This window comes from Papio anubis, chromosome 8, assembly GCF_008728515.1.
Source record: "Papio anubis isolate 15944 chromosome 8, Panubis1.0, whole genome shotgun sequence".
In the NCBI taxonomy this organism is placed as follows: Eukaryota; Metazoa; Chordata; class Mammalia; order Primates; family Cercopithecidae; genus Papio; species Papio anubis.
Window position 1 is genome coordinate 99,003,271 of NC_044983.1, and position 24,619 is coordinate 99,027,889.

General features: G+C 36.3%; 1 protein-coding gene and 1 pseudogene across 1 annotated transcript in view; one reads left to right on the forward strand and one right to left on the reverse strand.

Moving 5' to 3' along the window:
- Nucleotides 1–5,891, reverse strand: part of LOC103887024 — a 48,627-nt pseudogene extending 42,736 nt beyond the window's left edge.
- Nucleotides 1–24,619, forward strand: part of LOC116268679 (regulating synaptic membrane exocytosis protein 2-like) — a 132,238-nt gene that overhangs the window by 100,788 nt on the left and 6,831 nt on the right. The gene's annotated exons all lie outside the window — the stretch shown is intronic.

A 24,619-nucleotide genomic window follows, 5' to 3' on the forward strand; every position in this document is an offset into this window, starting at 1 on the left:
ATAATTGGCTCTCAATAAATGTTGAATCATTTCCTTGGTACAGACATAAATATTAAAGTAGGGTTTCTTCAGTTTTTTTTTTTTTTTTTTAAAAGAAAGGAACTAGAGGTTATCAAGTATCAAGTTCAGACCTCTACCTCTAGGGAGATCTATCACATTACATAAATATCCTCGGATGACCTTCAGCACAAGGGTACAAGAGGGATTTTTCTCAGTGTCTAAGAGAAAAGAAATTTAAAAGGGAAAAAATGATCAATTAAATCCAGAATAGACTAAGTTAATGTTAATTGTAAAAAAAAAGACTCACTTCTAAGGACCTCTCTAGTTTAAATGGCTAAAAGCTACAAACCCATAGTAAGCAAAACTCACAAACAAAACCCATTATGATAGTTAATTTGATGTGTCAACTTGACTGGCCAAAGGATGCCCAGATTAAACATTATCTTGAGGTGTGTCTGTGAATGTGTTTCCAGATGAGATTAGCATTTGAAAAGCTAAACTCAGTAAAGTGAATTGCCCGCCCTAATGTGTGTTGCATTATGCAATCAGTTGAGGGCTTGAACAAAATAAAAGGCAGAGGATACTATGCAGCCATAAAAAGGGATGAGTTTGTGTCCTTTGTAGGGACATGGATGCAGCTGGAAACCATCATTCTCAGCAAAGTATCGCAAGAACAGAAAACCAAACACCGCATGTTCTCACTCATAGGTGGGAACTGAACAATGAGATCACGTGGACTCGGAAAGGGGAACATCATACACCGGGGCCTAATCATGGGGAGCGGGGAGTGGGGAGGGATTGCACTGGGAGTTATACCTGATGTAAATGACGAGTTGATGGGTGCTGACGAGTTGATGGGTGCAGCACGCCAACATGGCACAAGTATACATATGTAACAAACCTGCACGTTATCCACATGTACCCTAGAACTTAAAGTATAATAATAAAAAATAAATAAATAAATAAATAAATAAATAAATAAATAAATAAAAGGCAGAGGAAGGAGGAATTCTCCCCATTTGCTGACTGCCTGCCTGCTTAAGCTAGGACATCCCTGGGACTGAGATCTGTACCCTCAGCTCCACTAGTTCTCATGCCTTCGGACTCTGACTGAGTTACAGCACTGATTTCCTAGCTTGCAAATGGCAGACTGTGGGACTTCTCAGCCTCCATAATCACGTGAGCCAATTCCTCATAATAACTCTCCCTTTATATATATGACAAGGTTTATTATAAGAATTTCTTTTGCTTACTGTCACCGTGAAATTCTTCAGGGAATAATCTAACTTTGCTATGCATGTGTATATGTGTAATATTAATAGTGGATATCATTTGTTTGTTTGATTTTATTCTATTTAATATACAAACATTTTTATATAATGACTTACTATGTATCAGACACTATTCTAAGTATTTACAAATATTAATTCATTTAATCCTCTTCACTCTAATGGTAGGGACTCTTATTATCCTCAATTTAAAAGATAAGTCTTATGAGTGGTTTTCATCTTTATACATATCTGTATTTTCTGATTTTAACCAATGAATATTTATAGACACATACATGCACACACAAATAAAATGGTGCACAGAAAATACTAAGCCCCTTTTTGGCAGAAGAATGTGGAAGGGTAAAGGAAATAAAGTAAATATGTAAAAACAGCATTTTTACTTTTTAAATATAATCAGTTTATATCCTGTCAGATTCTTTAATTTTTATTTCTTACTTCAACTGGCTGTCTTTCTTGTTCATCCTGCTACTAACTCATACAGTGTTTCTAGGGGGAAGGAGGTTGGCTATGTAAAGGGCTGGGTCAGGGGTGTTTGTTTATTTTGCAGTATAATGCAACCTTCTTTTTTTTTTTTAATTATACTTTAAGTTCTAGGGTACATGTGCACAAAGCAAAGTTGTCCATCAACAACATTTTTTAAGCACCTACTATATCAGGTACAAAGTCAAGGCACTTAAGGAGTACTCAATAAAGTAGATACTAAGACTCAAAGTATCCTGCCCACAATGAGTTCACATTCTGGTTCAAGAGCTACATTCTAGAACAGAGCACTGAGAAGGCAGAAATGAAAAATGGAGTTAATAATATAATATTTTGCTTTTGTCTTTTTATTCATACAATAGCATAAAATCAAAGATAGGATTCTTTACATTACCTAACGCAGTAACTTAAAGTTTACAAAATGCTTTCCCATGTGTTTATTTGTTGTCCTTAGAACAACATATAAAGGGAGAATTATTTCTAATGATAAAGCCTGTTTAACACAGTATGAACCAAAGCTTGAATAGTTTGAGTGACATCTGGAGATCACAGTGATAAAGGGTATAATGATGAAAGAAAGCAAAGTAAGTGAAAATTATCTATGTTAATTCAGCAAACATTTAACAGACATTTATTGAATGCAGGCAGGTCTGACGTAGTTATAATTGTACATCAATGAACTACATAGTTTGTAGTCCTGCTGGCTTTATAACATTATTCTGCTTTTATGATAGATAGATGCATACATACATGAATACATTATATAATATATATAAAATGTAGACATACATTTATTATGTGTATATATGTGTGTGTGTAAATATATATATATACACACACTAGTAGAGTTAACTGTTCATATATTTATCTTTTCTCAATAGGGTATGAACTCCTTGATAATAGGAAACATGTTTCATTCATCTTTATGACTTCAAGACCTAGCACAATACCTGTCACATAATAAGTACGTGATAAACGTTTGTTAGGTGCATAAGTGAATTATAAATTCTCTATATATTAACACTTTAGATGGTACATTATCTGAAACATAGGGACACAGTTTAATTTAAATATATGTGTTAACTCTCATGAAAATGTTTCATTCAGGTATTTGTATTAAGAGAATTGTTGAATGTTGAAAACCTGAGTTTTGATTCATAGATTGAAGATATTCAATTCTTAATAAAGCATGGTTACAAAGCTGTCAACCTCTTCTGTTACCAACTAATTGCCATCATTCTTTACTGCCAGTTTTTCTTTGATGTGTGTAAAAAATGAATAGGGCAGTCATTGAAGAAGCAATATACTAGCAGCAGCCAAGAAAGAAAAATATAGTAATAATAATAATAACAAAATATTCCAGACTAACTGCAAAAATATGAACATCAGCAAACAATTATTATAATAATGTAATATAGGACACAACATAAAAAGCTACAAACAAGTTTAAATTATTCTAAACAGCTGTTTCACATAAAAATGATACAACTGAATGTTTTCCAGTAATGCATATATTGATCTAATACCATAAAAATATTGATGTCTACTGGGGGAACCAGCCCCCAATATTTCAACATAGGTTCTTTCTACTTTCCCTAAGTGTCGGCCAGTCTGAGAAATAAAGAGAAAGAGTACAAAGAGAAATTTTACAGCTGGGCCTCCAGGGGTGTCATCACATATTCGTAGGACCATGATGGCAACCTTGAGCTGTGAAACCAGCAAGTTTTTATTAGGGATTTTAAAAGGGAAGGGGATGTACAAACAGGGAGTAGGTCACAAGGATCACATGCTTCAAAGGGCAATAAAGATCACAAGGCAAGGCAAAATTAGAATTACTGATGAGGGTCTATGTCCCACTGTGCACGCATTGTCTTGATAAACATCTTTACAGGAAGCAGGATTCGAGAGCAGACAACTGGCCTGACTAGAATTTATCAGGCTGGAATTTCCCAATCCTAGTAAGCCTGAGGGTACTGCAGGAGACCAGGGCATATTTCAGTCCTTATCTCAACTGCATAAGACAGACACTCACAGAGCGGCCATCTATAGACCTACCCCTGGGAATGCATTCCTTCCCCAGGGTTTCAATTATTAATATTCCTTGCTGGGAAAAGAATTCAGCGATATTTCTCCTACTCGCACGTCCGTTTATAGGCTCCCTGCAAGAAGAAAAATATGACTTTATTCTGCCTGACCCTGCAGGCAGTCAGATCTTATGGTTATCTTTCCTTGTTCCTTGAAAATTGCTGTTCTGTTCTTTTTCAGGGTGCACTGATTTCATATTGTTCAAACACACATGTTTTACAATCCATTTGTACAATAGCGGTCCTGAGGTGATGTACATTTTCAGCTTATGAAGATAATGTGATTAAGAGATTAAAGTAAAGACAGGCATAAGAAATTATAAGAGTATTGATTAGGGAAGTGATAAATGTCCATGAAATCTTCACGATTTATGTTCAGAGATTGCAGTAAAGACAGGTAGAAGAAATTATAAAAGTATTAATTTTGGGAACTGATAAATGTCCATGAAATCTTCACAATTTATGTTCTTCTGCCTCGGTTCCAGGCAGTGCCTCCATTCAGGGTCCCTGACTTCCTGCAACAGATGTCCTTTAAGAGTTCATCAAGAAAGTAAAAAGAGAGATCAGTTTTACAGTGGAGAACTACTGACTTCACATGCTGTAACATAATGATTGTCAATCCAAAATAGTAATCAGTTAAGCTCATTTTATTTGGTATAGAAAAAATAATCATTTATACCTTTCTTCATGCTTTAAATTTAGATGAAGCGTACTTTAGGTGCTTTTAATTTATGTCAATCTAGTGCTTTTCAAAACCTAAATGCACCTGCTCTTTTATGTAACTGGGTGCCAAATTTACAACTCTCTTCATGGATTCAGGCTCTCCAAAGTTACTGAACAACTGCATGTATACTATCTAGACCTCAATTGCACAATCCAGAGTTACCTGTAATTAATTTTGTTTAATCATTGTAATATTAACAAATTAGGTACTTTATATAAGGCATTGGGGAAAATAAACTGGTGAGGAAACAAAACATTAAGTGAACAGTAAATAAACTATGGCTGGTTCCAGACAAGTTGAGTATGCGCACTCCACTTTATTTTCTCTACTAATTACAGTTTTAAAACTCTAGACAAAATTCAAAAAGCAACTAATAGAAGACCTTACAAGAGAAAGAAAATAAAGTGGACTGGATAGGAACTTCAAGAGAAAACCCCTGGGAGTGAGTGGGAGTGAGATCCCTTCTTTTTTTTTTTTTTTTTTTTTTGAATTGGAATTTCACTCTTGTGGCCCAGGCCTGGAGTGCAATGGCATGATGTTGGCTCACTGCAACCTCCGCCTCCTGGGTTAAGGCAATTTTCCTGCCTCAGCCTCCTGAGTAGCTGGGATTACAGGCATGTGCCATAACGGCCAGCTAATTTTGTATTTTTAGAAGAGACGGAGTTTCTCCATGTTGGTCAGACTGGTCTGGAACTCCCAACCTCAGGTAATCTGCCCACCTCGGCCTCCCAAAGTACTGTGATTACAGGTGTGAGGCACCGTGGCTGGCCCCTGGGTTTTTTTTGTGTTGTTTTGCCCTCTCTATACCCCAGCATGGGCACTAAAGAGACCCACAACCCAGAAACATCAACAGACACATACTAAAAAAAAAAAAAAAAAAAAAATGTCCCAAGGAAAGCCTGCTGTCTCTAGCTAAAGGACCAGAAAAAGGACAGCCAACAGAACAAAAACATTTTGATTATACTTGCCTGCTCCAGGAAAACAGCATAAAAAGAGATAGACTCCTTCCCCTCCCCACGGAGCACTGCAGCTTCCCAGATTGTGAGCAGAGCTCTGTCCACCAACCGCAGCCTGAAAAACAAAGCAGCACCCTCTCCATACCTGTTGGGATTGTGGTAAGAGCCCTTTTATCCTTGCCCTGCAATAGTGAGAGAGGCCCCTGTTCCCAGATGCAGGTTCTCAGCAGAAACTATATTGCATCCTTGCCCTTCAGTAATGAGATAGTACCTCTTCACCCCTACCCCGCCGCACCTGCTGCAACTGGGTGCTGCAGCCAACAGATTGTGGACAGACCCTCTCCTCCATCCCCATGATGCAATCATGAGCCAGAATACCATATCCTCTCAATTAGAGAGCTGAAGAAGGATTACTGAGAGTGTTAGAGGGAAGAATTTTTATAATCTGCATATGAAGTCCTGGACAGATCCCTGAACAGACAAGGCAAGAAGCTGACCAAAATCAAAACAGCAAACGCTTTAAGAACTCAGCAGTGGTATAGAATAACTCCCGGGTTTTAAATTGGCTTCGGGATAACACGTAAGTGGGGCAGACCAGAAGCACATTGGAAAGGCTTTGAAAACTAAACTGACATTTGAACTGCAGCCCACAAAAATAAGCGAAGATATGTATATGTCATCTAACAGGAAGTTAAAAATAGGAAGAAGGGTATCATAAAATAATATGTAAAAGGTACAGGATACCATTTAAAACTACTTGTCATATTCAGAACTAGGAAAATTTCAATTCCAATGAAAAAATACAATTAACATATGCCAACACTAAGATGATATAGATGATTATTAATTCCAAATATTTTAAAGCAGCTATCATTAAAAGGCTATCACTTTAGAACTAAAAAATGGAATAACCAAAAACCATACTAGATGAGCTCAGTAGCAGAACAAGATGAAATAGGAAATAAACTATAAACTTGAAACCTGAGTAATACCAATTTTAAAATCTGATGAACAGAAAAAAAATTAACAAATGAACCATCTTGGATACTCTGGCAGTACAAAGGAAGGCAGGGAGAGGGGGAGTAACATATCTAACATATGTGTCCTCAGAGTCCCAGAAAAAAAGGAGAAGAGCGCAAAATTAAAAAGAAATTTTGAAGAAATATGAGCAAAAGCGTCACAAATTGGGGGAAAGTCATAAACATACAGATTCAAGAAACTGAGTGAACCAATGTCAGTCCAAACCAAAAGAAATTCCAGCTGAGACACATCATAATCAAATTTCTGAAAACTGAAGACAAAAAAAGAAAAAAAAATCTCGAAAGCAGCCAGAAAGAAATGATGCCTAACATAGGAGTGATAATATTTTGACTAGGAGAACAGCAGCATATTTTTTCGAATGATAGCAGATTTCTCATCAAAACCCATAAAGACTGGAAGTAAATGGTTACATTTTTGAAATGCTGTAACAAAAGAACTGTAAATTCAAAATCTTAAATCTATCAAAGATATCCTTCAAGAGTTAAGGTGAAATACAGAGCATTCTCAGATGAAGAAAATCTAAGAACATTTGTTACCCGCAGGCTTACTCTAAAAGAATGAATAAAGGCAGTTTTAGAAACAGAAAGATAGGAAATAATAACAGGAAACTTAGAACAACCATAATGAAGAAAGAGCAATAGAAAGAGTAAGTATTTGGGTAATTATGAGAGAATATTTTCCTTTTGAGTTCTTTATGTTTGATGGCTGAAAGAAAATTACAACACTGATGGGTTTCTCAAAGTATATAAAGGAATATTTAAGACAACTATATAACAAAGAGGACAGGTAGAGAGGCTTATAAAATAATAAGATTTCTAGATGTGGCTGGGTGTGGTGGCTCACGCCTGTAATCCCAGCACTTTGGGAGGCCAAAGTGGGCAGACCACCTGAGCTTCAGACTGTTAAAGTTAACATGGTGAAACCCTGTCTCTACTAAAAATACAAAAATTATCTGGGTGTAGTGGCAGGTACCTGTAATCTCAGTTACGTAGGAGGCTGAGGCAGGAGAATCACTAGAACCAGGTAAACAAAGGTTGCAGTGAGCCGAGATAGTGCCATTGCACTCCAGCCTGGGCAACAAGAGCAAAACTCCATCTTCAAAAATTTCTTTTTTGAGACGGAGTCCGCCGTGTCGCCCAGGCTGGAGTGCAGTGGCCAGATCTCAGCTCATTGCAGCCCGCCTCCGGTTTTACGCCATTCTCCTGCCTCAGCCTCCCGAGTAGCTGGGACTACAGGTGCCCACCACCTCGCCCGGCTAGTTTTTTGTATTTTTTAGTAGAGACGGGGTTTCACCGTGTTAGCCAGGATGGTCTCGAACTCCTGACCTCGTGATCCGCCCGTCTCGGCCTCCCAAAGTGCTGGGATTACAGGCTTGAGCCACCGCGCCCGGCCAAAAAAAATTTCTACATGCTACTTACAGTGGTAAGATGTTGAAAGACTATGATAAGTCACACACACAAACACACACACACATATTCCTAGAAAACTATGAAAAGAGATGTGCCCCAAACACTATAGATAAAAGAAAATGAAGTACTAGAATAATAAAATATGCTGCAGTAACCCAAAAAAGAACAGAAAAAAAGGAACCAAAAAAAGAAAAACAGTGAGAACAAGTGGAACACAACCCAAAATATCATCCTAATGAGCAGTGAATTGAGCTGTTTTTGTTTTTTTAATATGCTTGTTGGCTGCATGTATGTCTTCTTTTGAGAAGTGTCTGTTCATGCTCTCTGCTCACTTTTTAATGGACTTGCTTGTTTTTCTCTTGTAAATTTGGTTAAGTTCTTTGTAGACGTTGGATATTAGATCTTTGTCAGATGCATAGTTCACAAATATTTTCTCCCATTCTGTAGGTTGTCTGTTTACTCTGTTGATAGTTTCTTTTGTTGTGCAGAAACTCTTAAATTTAGTTAGATCCCATTTGTCAATTTTTGCTTTTGTTGCAATTGCTTTTGGTGTCTTTGCCATGAAATCTTTGCCTTTTCCTATGTCCAGAATGGTATTGCCTAGGTTTTCTTCCAGGGTTTTTATAGTTTTGGGTTTTATATTCAAGTCTTTAATCCATCTTGAGTTGATTGTTGTATATGGTGTAAGGAAGGGGTAAGGAAGGGGTCCCACTTCAATCTTCTGCTTATGGCTAGCCAGTTAACCCAGCATCATTTATTGCATAGATATTCTTTTCCCCATTGCTTATTTTTGTGAGTTTTGTTGAAGATCAGATGGTTGTAGATGTGCACCCTTATTTCTGGGCTCACTATTCTGTTTCATTGGTCTATGTGCTTGTTTTTGTACCAGTACCATGCTGTTTTGGTAACTGTAGCCTTGTGGTATAGTTCAAAGTCAGGTAATGTGATGCCACTGGCTTTGTTCTCTTTACCTAGGATTGCCTTGGCTATTTGGCCTCTTTTTTGGTTCCATATGAATTTTAAAGTAGATTTTTCTAGTTCTGTGAAGAATGTCATTGGTAGTTTGATAAAAATAGCACTGAATCTAAATTGTTTTGGGTAGTATGGGCATTTTAATGATATTGATTCTTCCTATCCATGAGCATGGGACGTTTTTACATTTGTTTTTATATTCTCTGATTTCTTTGAGCAGTGTTTTGTAATTCTTCTTGTAGAGATCTTTTACCTTCCTGGTTAGCTGTATTCTTAGGTATTTTATTCTTTTTGTGGCTGCTCTGAATGAAACTGTGTTCTTGACTTGGCTCTCAGCTTGGACATTGTTGGTGTATAAAAATGCTGTTGACTTTTGTATGTTGATTTGGTATCCTAAAACTTTGCTGAAGCCGTTTGCTAGGTCTGAGCTTTTGTGTAGAGAGTATGGGGTTTTCTAGATGTGGAATCATATAGTTGGCAAATGGAGATAGTTTGACCTCATCTTTTTCTATTTATATGCATTTTATTTCTTCCTCTTGCCTGATTCCTCTAGCTAGGACTTGCAGTATTGTGTTCAATAGGAGTGGTGAGAGAGGGCATCCTTTTCTTGTGTCAGTTTTCAAGAGGAAAGCTTCCAGCTTTTGCCCATTCAGTATAATGTTGGCTGTGGGTTTGTCATAGATGACTCTTATTATTTTGAGGTATGTGCCTTCATTTCCTAGTTTATTCAGAATTTTTAACGTGAAAGAATGTTGAATTTTATCAAAAGCCTTTTCTACATCTATTGAGATAATCATGTGTGTTTTGTCTTCAGTTCAGCTTATGTGATGAATCATATTTATTGATTTTTTTTTTTTTTTTTTTTTTTTTTTTTTTTGAGGCAGAGTCTCACTCTTTCACCCAGGCTGGAGTGAGGTGGTGTGATCTTGGCTCACTGCAACCTCTGCCCCCGGGGTTCAAACGATTCTTCTGCTTCAGCCTCCCGAGTAGCTGGGATTACAATCACCTGCCACCATGTCCAGCTAATTTTTGTATTTTTAGTAGAGATGAGGTTTTACCATGTTGGCTAGACTAGTCTGGAACTCCTGACCTCGGGTGACCTGCCTGCCTTGGCCTCCCAAAGTGCTTGGATTACGGGCATGAGCCACTGCGCCTGCCCATATTTATTTATTTATTTATTTATTTATTTATTTATTTAGATGGAGTCTCCCTCTGTCGCCCAGGCTGGAGTGCAGTGGCACGATCTCGGCTCACTGAAAGCTCCACCTCCCAGCTTCACGCCATTCTCCTGCTTCAGCCTCCCCAGTAGCTGGGAGTACAGGCACCCGCCACCACACCCCGCTAATTTTTGTATTTTTAGTAGACGTGGGGTTTCACTGTGTTAGCCAGGATTATGTCCATCTCCTGACCCTGTGATCCACCCACCTCGGCCTCCTAAAGTACTGGGATTACAGGCATGAGCCACCGCACCCAGCCTTTTTTTTTTCCCTTGAGACGGAGTCTCGCTGTGTCACCCAGGCTGGAGTGCTGCCCTGCGATCTTGGCTCACTGCAACCTCCACCTCCCGAGTTCAAGCAATTCTCCTACCTCAGCCTCCTGAGTAGCCAGGACTACAGGCACGTGCCACCATGCCTGGCTATTTTTTTTTTTTTTAATACTATAGATGGGTTTTTGCCATGTTGGCCAGGCTGGTCTCGAACTCCTGACCTCAGGTGATCCACTTGCCTCGATTTCCCAAAGTGCTGGGGTTACAGGCGTGAACCACTGCGCCCGGCCTGATTTTTATGTGTTGAACCAAACTTGCATCCTGAGGATGAAGCCTACTTGATCATGGTGGATTAACTTTCTGTTGTACTGCTGGATTCAGTTTGCAAGTATTTTGTTGATTTTTACATCATGTTCATCAACAATTTTGGCCTGAAGTTTTCTTTTTTTTTCTCTTGTCTCTTCCAGGTTTTGGTGTCAAGATGATGCTGGCCTCACAAAATGAACTGGGAAGTGTCTTCCCTCCTCAGTTATTTCATATAGTTTCTGTAGGAATGGTACTACATCTTCTTTGGACATCTGGTAGAATTTCGCTGTGAATCCATCAGGTCTTGGGCATTTTTTGGTTTTCAGGCTATTTATTACTGATTCAATTTTGGAGCTCCTTATTCGTCTGTTCGGGGAATCAATTTCTTCCTGGCTTGGTCTTGGGAGGGTGTATGTGTCCAGGAATTTATCCATCTCTTCTAAGTTTTTTTGTTTGTGTGTGTAGAGGTGTTTGTAGTAGTTTCTGATGGTTGTTCCTATTTCTGTGGCATCAGTAGTAACATTCCCTTCATCATTTCTAATTGTTTTTATTTGGATGTTGTCTTTTCTTTATTAGTGTAGCTAGTGGCCTATTAATTTTTTCAAAAAACCAACTGCTGGATTTGTTGATCTTTTGAATGATTTTTCATGTCTCAATTTCCTTCAGTTCAGCTCTGATTTTTGTATTTCTCATCTTCTGCTAGCTTTGGGTTGATTTGTTCTTGCTTCTCTAATTCTGACTGAGTTGTGAAGTTAGTTTGTTAATTTGAGATCTTTCTTACTTTTGATGTAGGTTTTTAGTGCTGTGAATTTCCCTCTTAACACTGCCTTGGTTTTGTCCCAAAGACTCTGGTAAGTTGTATCTTTGTTCTCATTATTTTCAAAGAACTTCTTGATTTCTGCCTTAATTTCATTATTTACTCAAAAGTCATTCAGGAGCATTTTGTTTAATTTCCATGTAACTGTATTGTTTTGAGCGACTTTCATTGTGTTGACTTTTATTTTTATTGTTCTATGACCTGACAGTGTGTTTGGTGTGATTTCAGTTATTTTACATTTGTTGAGGATTATTTTGTGTTTAATTATGTAGTTGATTTTAGAGTATATTCCATGTGGTGAGGAGAAGAATGTATATTCAGTTGTTTTTGAGTGAAGAGTTCTGTAAAGGTTTATGAGATCCATTTGGTACAATACTGAGTTCTGGTTCTGAATATCTTTGTTCATTTTCTGTGTCAATGATCTGTCTAATTCCATCAGTGGAGTGTTGAAATCTCCCACTGTTATTGTTTCATAGTCTATGTCTCTGTAATTCTCTAGGAACTTGCTTTATGAATCTGGTTGCTCCTGTGTTGGGTGCGTATGTATTTACAATAGTTAGGTCTTCTTGTTGAATTGAACTCTTTACCGTTATGTGATTCCCTTCCTTGTCTTTTTTGATTTTTGTTGGTTTGAAATCTGTTCTGTCTGAAATGAAGATTGTCAACCCTGCTTTTTTTTTCTGTTTTTCATTTGCTTGGTAGATTTTTCTTCATCCCTTTATTTTGAGCCTGTGAGTGTCATGTGTGAGATGGGTCTCTTGAAGACACCATACCATTGGGTCATTTTTATCCAGCTTGCCACTCTTTGCTGTTTAAGTGGGACATTTAGCCCATTTGCATTCAGGGTTAGTATTGCTTTATGTGGATTTGATTATGTCATTGTGCTGTTGGTTGATTATTATGTTGGCCTGTTTGTGTGGTTATTATGTTGGCTTGTTTGTATGTTATTATTTTGGCTTGTTTGTGTGGCTTATTTTACAGTGGCAGTGGTCTTTGTGTTTACGTTTGTTTTTGTATTAGGTGGTAGTGGTCTTTCTTTCCATATTTAGTGCTTCTTTCAAGATGTCTTGTAAGGCAGGTTTGGTGGTAAGGAAGTTTCTCAACATTTTCTTATCGAAAAGGCAGAGAGGCTTTCAGTTGCCCCTGGAGGCTCTGTCCAGGGAGTTGCTGAGTTGGTAATGACTGGATCCTTAGCTCTGGTGGGGTGTGATTGGAGGCCCAGGCCTGGATGACCCACCCAGTGAGGAGATATGGGAATGGGCACCCACATAACAGTCTGGCCACTTTTCCATAGAGCTGCTTCAGTGTGCTTGGGGCCCCTTCCAGTCCCTAGTCACCTTGGATTTTCCAGAACCTGGAGGTGTCACCAGTGAAGGCTGCAAAACAGCAAAGATAACAGCCTGTTCCTTCCTCTGGGAGCTTTGTCACAGGGAGGTACTGACCTCTTATTGTCCCAAGGGCACCTGCAGGAAGTGGCTGGAGACCCCAGTTAGGAGGTCCTGCCCAGTGAGGAGGAGCAGGATCAGTACCTTCTTAAGAAAGAAGTTTGGCCACATTTTGGCTGAGCAGCTGTGCTGTGCTGGGGGTCCACCTCAGCCCCCAGTCATGCCACACACTCTGAAGCCTAAAGGCTGGAATGGCTAAGTTGTCCAAACAGCAAAGATGGGAGCCCACCCCTTCCTCTAGGAGAACTGTACCAGGGGGAATTTAGATCTTTTTTGGCTGGAGAGCTCAGGCAGGGAGTGGTTGGAGGCCTTAGTTGGGAGGCTTTGCCCAGTGAGGAGAAACAGGATCAGGTACTCCCTTAAAGCAGCAGTCTGGCCTCGTTTTGGTAGAGCAGCTGTGCTGTGCTAGTGGATCCCTTCTACTCCAGGTCAGCTCACACTCTCCATAGTGTGAAGGCTGGAATGGCTAAGATGCCTTAACAGCGAAGATGGTGGCCCTGCCTGGGAGCTGCTTCTTAGGTAGGTGCAATGCTGCTACTGGTAGCTGGCTGGAATTGCAAGCCAGTTGGTTTTATCTTGTGAGGTGCTGTGGAAGTGGGGCCTGCGGGCTGTTGCTGCTCAGTGCCCTGGAGTCAGTCTGTTTCCTAGGGGTATGCACAGAAGTCTAACCTCCCAGTTTGCTGGAACTGCAGCTACTTTTGTCAGAAATTGCAAGTATCTATCGCTCTAGGGTGTCCATGCGTGCCTGAGCAGCTGCTCTTCTGAGACTCCATGTAGCTCTGTTTGTCAGACTGAAGGCCCTGGTTGAGTGGGTTCACAAGGAGATCTCCTGACTGAGGGTTGTATAGATCTTTTGGAGAAACGTGGTTTCCCAGGGTTGCTCATTCACTCACTGCTTCTTTGGGCAGGGGAGAATTCCCTGGGTCTGTGTTGCTCCCATGTGGGCCATTGCCCTGTCTTGCTTTTCTTCATTCTCTTTGGGTCAGGTTGTTTTCCTGATTAATTTCAGTGCAAGTACCTGGATGTTATTGTTGAGGGTGTATTTATTTGGCCCTTATATTCCTTTCCTTGAGAGCCATGCACACTAGCTCCTTCTAATTGGCAATCTTGGCCACTCTCCTTGCTTTTTTTTCTATATAAAACTGCCTCACAATAATCTGCATTTTGGGTAGGCACAGCCTTCAAGAAAAATGAAAGTATCCTCTTTAAAGAACAAAAGGAATGTTTGGCTCACATAAGGAAAGTTCTCACCCAAGTTCTCAATCAGATCTATTTATGCAAACGAAGGATTCAAGCTTGTTTAGTTCGGATTGGCCAAGATAGTTGAGCCCTTGATTGGGTGGCTTCCTAAGACCCAAACTAGAAGGCTCTGCGAGATGTTTCTTCTAAAGGGCTAGTGATGGGTCCTTTCTTGCCAGGTTTCCTTGGCTTTGGTCACAGGAACTGTTCTGGCTTATGGGAGTAAAGTAGAATGTTTATCCAGATTTGCCTTTTCTATGAACAAAGGGCATGTAAACACTCTTCTTTCACTCCACCATGGCCGCTGTGTTCTGTAATCTCAATTTGGGTATTTCTTCTATTAGTCACAGTGAGTACATCTAGTCTGGAGTGCTTGGAGTCTCATTTACAGTTTAACTTCACACTAATGTGTTAATAATTTTTGCATCTGTGTTCATTAAGGATATTAGTAACTTTCTTTTCTTGAATTTACTTTTTCTAGTTTTGTTATCAGAATAATAATGCTGGCTCCCAAACTGAGTTGGAATGTGTTCCATTTTTTGAAAATAAGTGTGATTTTTGTGACAGATAAGTACTTGTGAAAGATAAATATTACTTATTTTTAAAATGTTTTATGGAATTCACCATTGAAGCCATATGGGCCTGTGGTTTTTTGTGGGAAGGTTTTTTTGTTTGTTTTGTTTTAACTTTTCATTTTGAAATAATTTTAACTTTTTAGAAGAGTTGCAAAAATGATTCAGAGAGTTCCTGTATCTTGTTCACCTAGGTTTCTGCAGTCAACAATTTACACAATTACAGTGTATTTATCAAAACAAAGAAAACAGCATTGGTAGAATACTATTAAATAACTGTAGGATTTATTCAAATTTTACCATATTTTTTACTGACGTTCTTTTTCTTTTCCAGGATTCAGTCTAGGATAAGTGCATTTAATTGTCATGTCTCCTTCGTCTCTTCCAATTTGTGACAGTTTCTCACTCTTTCCTTGTTTTCATGATTTTGATACTTGTGAAGAATACTGGCGAAAGTTGTGAAAACAAAGAAAAAGAGTGTTCCTTAATTTCAGTTTTTGTAGATGTTCTTCAGTTTGGGTTTGTTTTTATTTTTCCCCTGATTCAACTGGGGTTTTGAAGTTTTTGGAAGAATACCACAGTGGTATCACATCATACTGGGGGCTAATTTTGATCATATAGTTAGAGTTGTGTCTCTCAGGTTTCTCCACTGTAAAGTTATACTTGTTTCCTTTTTATTTTCTCTTAGTTGCAAGTGAGTCACTAATTTCAGTCACTGTTTAAGGGGAGAGGAATTAGGCTCCACCACTTGAAGAATGGGTATAAAATAATTTTTAGACATCTATCTAAACCACAGTAATTAATAAATATTTGGGGGGAGATACTTGAGGCTATGCAAATATTGCTTCTCCTTTAAGCTTTGATTTCTAGTATTAGCATATATCAGTGGATCTTACCTGCAACAGTTACTACTGTGATGTTCTAATGATGACTTTCTATTTTCTTCATGCCTTTAGTGTTTATCATTTGGCATTCTTCTGTAAGGGAAATATGCGCCATCTCCTCTAATTATTTATTTACCTATATCAGTACGGATTTATAGGTATTTATTTTTCGAGGGATCATTATAATCCATATGGGGTTTTTGTTTGTCCTCAAATAGTTCCAGCTTTGGCCATTGGGAACTCTTTCAGGTTGATTTTGTGCTTTTTGACATACTCCATGTTTTTATGTTTTTGAACAATTTCTTATTTTCTGGCGTTATGAGATAATCTAGGTTAACTTTGTGTTTTTTTATTCCTACCTGGAAAATTAGCCATTTCTCAAAGTGTCTTTGATTGGAGAATGGTATTTAGAAACAAAGATCTTTGTACCAGATGTGCTCATTGCAATTGGGATGTCACTGTTTCTAGGCTCTCTCAGCATACAAAATGAGGAAATACTTGTATATATAAACTTGTGTAGACACACATATCTATATTTATTTCTCAACCTCTATTTATTTATTCATCTATCATCTACCTTTAAAATATGTAAATATGTGTGATTTTATACTGATGTGTCTGACTCTAAATTTAGCACTGCAGGCAGGGTTCATTCTAGCCTCCTTTCTTTGTTTATTTGTATTCTGTGGCAGTTATTTACTCATTGCTCAACCACAGTATAAATGTAGAATAGTTTCACAATTACTAACTTGTATAGTATGGAAACAAGTTTACCAGAGTACAATGCTTATGTATTGTTATTTTTTGTCTTTGGTATTACAATTATCTAGTTAAAATATCCTTTCCTAATGTTCTTTAGGACACCTCCTTTATTCCTCACTCTCTTTTAACTAACTAGGTTATATTGTACCTTTTAAATACAATTTGATCAATTTGTCACATTTTGTATTCCTTCCAGGGATTTTTTTAAAAAGTTTGCAAACATTAAGATTTAATGTTTGTGATGCATAATTCCATGGATTTTGACACACACATAATTATCCAGCAACACTATAGAATAGTTTTAACACTCTAAAAATTTCCTTGTGTGACTTCTTTGTAGTTAATACTTCCCTCTGTCATTGACCCATTAGCCTCTACTCTGTTTTCTTTATCTATAGTTTTGCCTTTCCCAGAATGTCATATAATTTGAATCAAACCTTATGCAGCTTTTTAGTTCTCAATTGTTTCTTTTAGCAAAATACATTTAATATTTAGTCATGCTGTTCATATCAGTAGTTTATTTCTTTTTTATTGCTGAGTAGTATTCCCTTACATGGATTTACCGTAGTTTGTTTATTCATTCACCTCTTAACGTCTTGGTTGTTTTCAGTTTTCTGAGATTATGAATAAAGCTGCTAGAAACATTGATGTATAGGTTTTTGTGTGAACATGTTTTCAGTCTGACTACATACCTAGAAAGTGGGATTGCTAGGTCTTTTGCCTTTTTGTATAAACTTTGAGTCATTGTTGATATGTACAAAACAACTTGATGAGATTTTGATTGGGATTACCATGTTTCTATAGATCAAATCATGAGAACTGACATCTTAAAAATGTTGAGTCTTTTTATCCATGAGCATGACATACTTCCCTATTTATTTAAATTTTCTTATATTTATTTCATCAGAGTTCTGTAGTTTTCCTTTTATAGATTTGGTATATATTTCTTTGGTTTATATATTGATTCAATTTTTGAAATAGATGTAGACATGTCCTTTTGTGAGCATTGGTACATTGTATCTTTCAAGGAAATGGTTCATTTCATCAAAATTATCAGATTTGGGATAGTGTTCTTACTATTTTTTAATCTTTTTAATGTCATGTGATCAGAAGTGATGGACTGTCTTTCATTTTTTATATTAGTGATTTGTGTCTTTTCTTTTTTCCTTTATTAGCCTAGCTAGGAATTTATCAATTTATTGGTCTTTTCAAAGAGGCGGGTTTGGTATTGTTTATTTTGTCTATTGATGCCCATTTTCAAGTTCATTGATTTTGTAACTTTTATTATTTATTTTCCTCTGCTTACTTTAGATTTTATTTTCTTTTTCTAGTTTACGAAGGTAGAAGCTTTATTGATTGTAGATATGTTTTATAATATATACATTAAAATGCTAGACATTTTCATCTAAGCACTGCTTTAGCTGCATCTCACAAGTTTTGATAGATTGTATTTTCGCTTTCATTTAGTTAAGCATATTTTTAATCTATTTTGAGACTTGACTCATGTGTTTTTAGAAGTGTATGGTTTAATTTCCAGATATTTTGAGATTTTTCACTGTAGTTTTGCTGTTAATTTCTTATTTAGTTCCCCTGTGAACTCAGAGCATACTTTGAATGATTTGTATTCTTTTAAATGTATTAAAGGGCGTTTCATGGCCTAGAATGTGGTCTGTCTTGGTGTATGTTCCCTGGGCGCTTAAGAAGAATATGTATTATGCTGTTGTTGGATAGAGCATTATAAAATGTTCATTAGATCAATTTTATTGATGCTGTTCATTTCAACTACATCTTCACTGATTTTCTGCCAACTGTATATGTCAATTATTGATAGCTGTGTAAACAGCATCTGTAACAGTGGATTAATCTCTTTATCATTGCAAGTGTATCAGTTTTTGCCTCCTGTATTTTGACACTTTGTTGTTATGTACGTACACATTAAAGATTGTTATGTTTTCTTGGGGGCATTCATCCTTTTATTACTATGAAATACCTTGATTTATCTCTGATAATTTCCCTTGCTCTAAAGTTGGCTTTGTTTGAAATTCATGTGGATACTCTAGTTTTCGTTTATATTTAAAGTGGGTTTCTTGTAGAGACAATACATTGCTTGGTGTTATTCATTTCTTCAATTTCTTATTGATACATAATGGATATACAAATTTTAGAGGTATGTGTAATGATTTAATACATTAGTATATTCTGTAAGATTAAATCAGTGTCATTGGGATGCTCATCACCTTAAATATTTGTCTTTTCTTTATGCAAGAAACATTTGAGTTATTCTCTTGTTTTGAAATATACAATAGATTATTGTAAACTATTATTACTGTACTGATCTATCAAACACTAGGTCATATTTCTTCTGTCTAACTGTATATATGTACCTATCAATCAATCTCTCTTAATTCCCCATTCCCATGGGGCTATAGCTTGGTTATTGTTTGTTTGTCCCTACCAAATTTCATGTTAAAATTTGATCCCTAGTATGGCAGTGTTGGGAGGTAGAGCCTAATGTGAGGTGTTTAGGTCATGGAGGTGTATCCCTCATAAGTAAATTAATGCCCTTCTTGGGAGTGGAGGGTGAGTGAATTCTCATTTTGTTCATTCTCATGAGTTTTGGCTGTTAAAAAGAGCCTGGCACCTCCTGCCCTCTTTCTTGCTTCCTTTCTTTCTATGTGATCTCTGCATGGCACCCCTCACCTTCCACCATGAGTGGAAGCAACTTGAGGCCCTCATCTGATGCAGATGCTGTTGCCATGCTTTTTATAAAGTCTGCAGAACTATAAGCCAAATAAACATTTGTTCATTATAAATGACCCAGCCTAATGTATTCCTTTATAGCAACAATAATGGACTAAGACATTGTGTCTTTTTTTTTTTCATCCATTCTGATAGTCTCTGCTTTTTAATTGGTGTATTTAGACCATTCACATTTAAGGTGACTATTTTTAGTAGGATTTATGGTTACTGTATTTGTAACTGTGCTGCATTTATTGAGCTTGTTTTATTTCTTATTTTGTCTTCTAATTTTTCTCTCTCTTCTTTCCCTTTATTTTAGCATTTTATATGATTCTATTTTCTCTCTTCTTTTAGCATATCAATTGTACTTCCTTTTAAAATTTTATTTGGGTGGTCGCTTAAGAGATTGTAGCGTTTATTTATAATGAATCCAAGTCCACTTTAAAATCACACTGTACAACTTCACAAATGGTGTAAACCTGGTAACAGATTATTCACAATTCCCCTCTTCTGTACCATATAACATCACTGTAATTTATTTCACTTACCCATAAAATACTGTCACAGAATACAATATTGCTATAGTTCCGTATTTGACAAACTGATAGATTAAGAATAAGAAAAATAAAAGGTTTTATTTTATCCTTATTTGTTCCTTCCCTAATGCTATTCCTTTTATTAAATGTACATCAGAATTTCTGACCTATATAATTTTCTTCTCTCTGAAGGGAATGAAAAACTTCTTTTTAATATTTCTTGCAAGGCAGATCTGGTGACACATTTTTACATTTTTTGTTTGTTTGAGAAAATATTTCTTCCTGACTTTTGAAGGATAATTTGACTGGGTGTAGACCTATAGGTTGGTTGGTTTCTTTATTTAACACTTTAGATATTTCATTCTACTTTTTTCTTTTCTGTATGAACAGAAGTCTGATGTAATTCTTATACTGTTTCTCTGTAGATAAGGTGTTTGCTTTTTTTCTTTCAAAATGTCATCTCTGTCTTTCATTTTCTGCAGTTTAAATAGTATATTCTTATTTGAAACATTGTTTGATATTCATCCTATTTGGTGTTCTCTGAGCTTCCTGGATTCCTGGTTTAGTGTTTGTAATTAATTTTAGAAAATTTTCAGTTGTTATTACTTAAAATATTTCTTTTGTTCCTTTCTTCTCCATCTGCTATTCCCATTACACATACGTTATAGTTTTTATAATTGTCCCTCAGTTTTTGAATATGCTGTTCCATCTTTTTCACTGTTTTGTCTTTTTGTTTTTCAGTTTAAGAAGTTTTTATTGACATATTTTCAAGCTCATTGATTGTTTTTTTGGCCAAGTCTACTGCTCTGTTGATGAGTCTGTCAAAGGCATTCTTTATTTCTATTGTTTTTTTCTTTTTGGCATTTCCTTTCTGATTCATTCAAGAGTTTGCCTCTCTTTGCTCACAGTGCCAATGTATTCTTGCATGTTGTTTATGTTTCACATTGGAACTCTTAGTATATTAATCACAGCTATTTTTCCCAGTCTAGCAATTCCAAATTTTCTGCCATATTTGATTTATGCTTTCTTTGTCTCTTCAGAAATTTTTTCTTGCCACTTAGAATGCCTTGTAATTTCTTATTGAAAGCTGGACAAGGGTTATTCAGTAAAAGGAGCTTAAGTAGTTAGCTTTTAAGTGTGACATTTTATGTTTATCCGGACAAGAGTTAGACTGTGTTTACTGTTTATTGTAGCTGTGGCATCAGAGGCTATAATTTTTTCTATTGTCCTTGTGTTTATCTTTTTTTTTTTTTTTTTTTACTGTTTTGTGTTTCCGTATTGACTCCTTACTAAATAGTTTCTGAGGATTGCAGTTCTTTTGGTTGTTTCACCTGTTATTATATAAGAACTCTACTGATTTGGTGGTAGGTGTAGAGGAAGGAGAGGCATCTGATAGTTCTGTCATTGGGCCTCAGTCTGTCAATGAGCTTGAGTTGAGTATTTTCTTCTCCCTACATTGAAGGCTAGAAAGGACTGGAATTTGGTATTTTCCATTTTCTACATTGAAGGCTAGAGGAGGATGGAATTGGATATTTACCTTCCTCAGGCCTGTTAAGCTTTGGCAAAACATCGTCTTTTATAAAATAGTTTCCCTTGAGAGAAGACCTTGTTAAAAGAGAGAACTTCAAGTGCATTTCAAAATGGTTACTTTCCTTCTCCCCCTATTGGATGCAGGAGAGGATTTTTCTCTGATTTTCACTGAGAAAACCTGGTAGAGCTTCTGGAGATAAAACTTATGCAAGTGTGTTGGCACCCGTAAGACTGAGAAACTAAGATTTGGAATTTGAAACTTAAAAAGTAGTCTACCCTGAGCCTCTGGCAATTAATTATAAAGTGTTTGTGGATATACTGGTTCCACCTGCAGGCCTCTGCTACTGGGCTTTTGGTTCTGGTAAGCTGTGGAACTTGGTATTTGTCTGTTTAGTTTTTGTGGCAGCAGTTTGCGAGGTCACATTAATTTCTTGATGATGCTAACAAGAGTTGTTGATTTTCAGTTCGGCTTTTTTTCTCATTTTGAGGATGGGAGTGATAATTTCCAAGCTCTTTATATGTCAGATTGGAAACCAGAATCTCCTCATCAGCTTCTTGGAATGGACGAATGTAGGCGTTCACTGTTAATAATGTTAGCATATTGTCAGAGAAATAGGTGATGTAATTAGTTTCTCATATTATCAATTTTTAATTCATTATCTCAACATTTTAATTTTGGTGAGATACTTTGCAGTGTGATTTTATCTAAAATATTGGCAAAAGGAGAAGAATAATTTTATACTTTTAACTGTGTTTAAAGGCATTTTAAATATTTATTTAAAACAAATATAAAATATAAATATTTTAAATATTTATACATATTTTGTTTGGGAGGTTGATGCAAATATTTTACATTTTATATATAGATATTTTTATGAAACCCAGTTTTAATAATTTAGAGTTTTATGGCTATGTTTTCTAGTAAAGATTTTGAAATGGGAAACTGATTTTTAGATTGATATCAACATTTATGATACAAACTTGTCACTGATTAAGAGCAACATGATTTCTTGCAGATTCTCACCCAGGACTTCTTTAACAAGTAAATAAGCTCATTTACATATTTATTTCAGTATTTCTTGTTTTTATCAAACTATTATTTGGTGAAGGGTCATTTTAATTGTTCTTCATTTTAATGAGCTCATATGGTAATCTTTCTTTGCCATTATCTTTTTATCTTTTTATGAATGTTTTCTTCTAAAAAGAGATTTTTGTCTTTTTCTCAAAGAAATACAAGTTTTCTAAATAGAATTCAGTGTCACTATAGTTTGCTTGTGTTTGAATGTTTATATGACATTTGGTTTTAAACTAAGAATCTTTTAAATATTAATCCATTTTGTGACTATATTTAAATTCTAAATGATGTGACTTTCATTCTTGCAAATAAGATATTACACTCTGAATTTTATAAAGAGAATATAGGATATAATTTTATTGTTAATATAGAAATGTTTATTATTTATAAATAATAAACAGTTATATTTGTTATTGTGACACAAATATGTCTAAGAGTATGCCTTTCATTTATTGCTATATCATTAAAAAATGAACACAGTGTAAAAGTGAATCAATTTGATCTAAAGACAATTTAATTTACAGTGTTAGGTATAGCCTTCTAATGAAAGTCTAGGATTTTGCTGACCAGTTTTCATGACTAATTATTAGTTTCCCTTTGAGAAGGTAAAAACTAATAAACTGATCATGTAGTCATAAGTTTACCTCTTAGGATAAGTTCTAGGAAATTATGAGAAGTCAAATTTCAGAGGCTTTTTTTTTTTTTTTTTGAGTTGAGCTTTTTGGATGAGTAGGATTTTTTTTTTTTGATTTTTTTTTATTATGATACTTTAAGTTCTAGGGTACATGTGCATAATATGCAGGTTTGTTACATATGTATACTTGTGCCATGTTGGTGTGCTGCACCCATCAACTCGTCAGCACCCATCAACTGGTCCTTTATATCAGGTATAACTCCCTTAGAGGCCTTTATTATGCTTGTGTACGATTTTTCTCTACCTTGTAATATCCAGTCTTATTTCATTTTGATATTCAGTGATCTATATTGGGTCAGTCTCCCTTAATTTCCTGAATATTGTGAAAGCAGTACACACTGATAGGTCTGTAGAAGGAATAATTTAATTTTAATAAAGGAATATTAAAAAATGAATAATATTAATCCCAAGAATGACTCACTAAATATGTGCCACATGAGGTGGAAGTTTTTTTTAAATTAGGTGTACCTAATTTTTCATATCATATGCATCATGAATTACTTGTCTCCTTTTTTTTTCTTCAACTTTTATTTTAAGTTCAGGAGTACATGTGCCAGATGTTCAGGTTTGTTATACAGGCAAATGTGTGCCATGGTGATTTGCTGCACACATCATCCCACAACCTGTGTATTAAGCCCAGCATTCATTAGCTATTCTTCCTGATGTTCTACCTCTCTCCACACCCAGCTCCAGCAGGCCCCAGTGTTTGTTGTTCCCCCCCGTGTGTCCATGTGTTCTCATCATTCAGCTCCGACTTATAAGTGAGAACATGTGGTGTTTAGTTTTCTCTTCCTGTGTTTGTTTGCTGAGGATAATGCCTTTCAGCTTTATCCATGTCCCTGCAAAGGACATGATTTGGGCTGAGACAATGGGGTTTTCTAGATATAGGATCATGTCATCTGCAAAGAAAGATACTTTGACTTCCTCTCTTCCTATTTGAATACCATTTATTTTTTTCTCTTGCCTGATTGCCCTGGCCAGAACTTCCAATACTATGTTGAATAGGAGTGGTAGGAGAGAGTATCCTTGTCTTGTGCTCATTTTCAAGAAGAATGTTTCCAGCTGTTGCCTATTCATTATGATATTGGCTGTGGCTTTTTCATGTATGGCTCTTATTATTTTGAGGTATGTTTCTTCAATACCTAGTTGATTGAGAGTTTTTAACATGAAGGGATTTTGAATTTTATTGAGGGCCTTTTCTGCATCTAATTAGACAAATTATGCATTTTTTTTAACCTTCAGTCCTGTTTAAGTGATGAGTTACATTTATTTAGTTTTGTATGTCACACCAACCTTTTATCTTGGGAATGAAGCCTACTTTATCATGGTGGATATACTTTTTGACGTGCTGCTCAATTCGGTTTGCCAGTATTTTGCATTGATGTTCGACAATTTTTGCATCGATGTTCATCAAGGACATTGGCCTGAAGTTTTTTGTTGTTGTTGTATCTGTGCCAGGTTTTGGTATCAGTGTGATGTTTTTGCATTGATGTTCATCAAGGACATTGGCCTGAAGGTTTTGTGCCAGGTCTTGGTATCAGTATGATGTTGGCCTCATAGAATGAGTTGGAGCAGA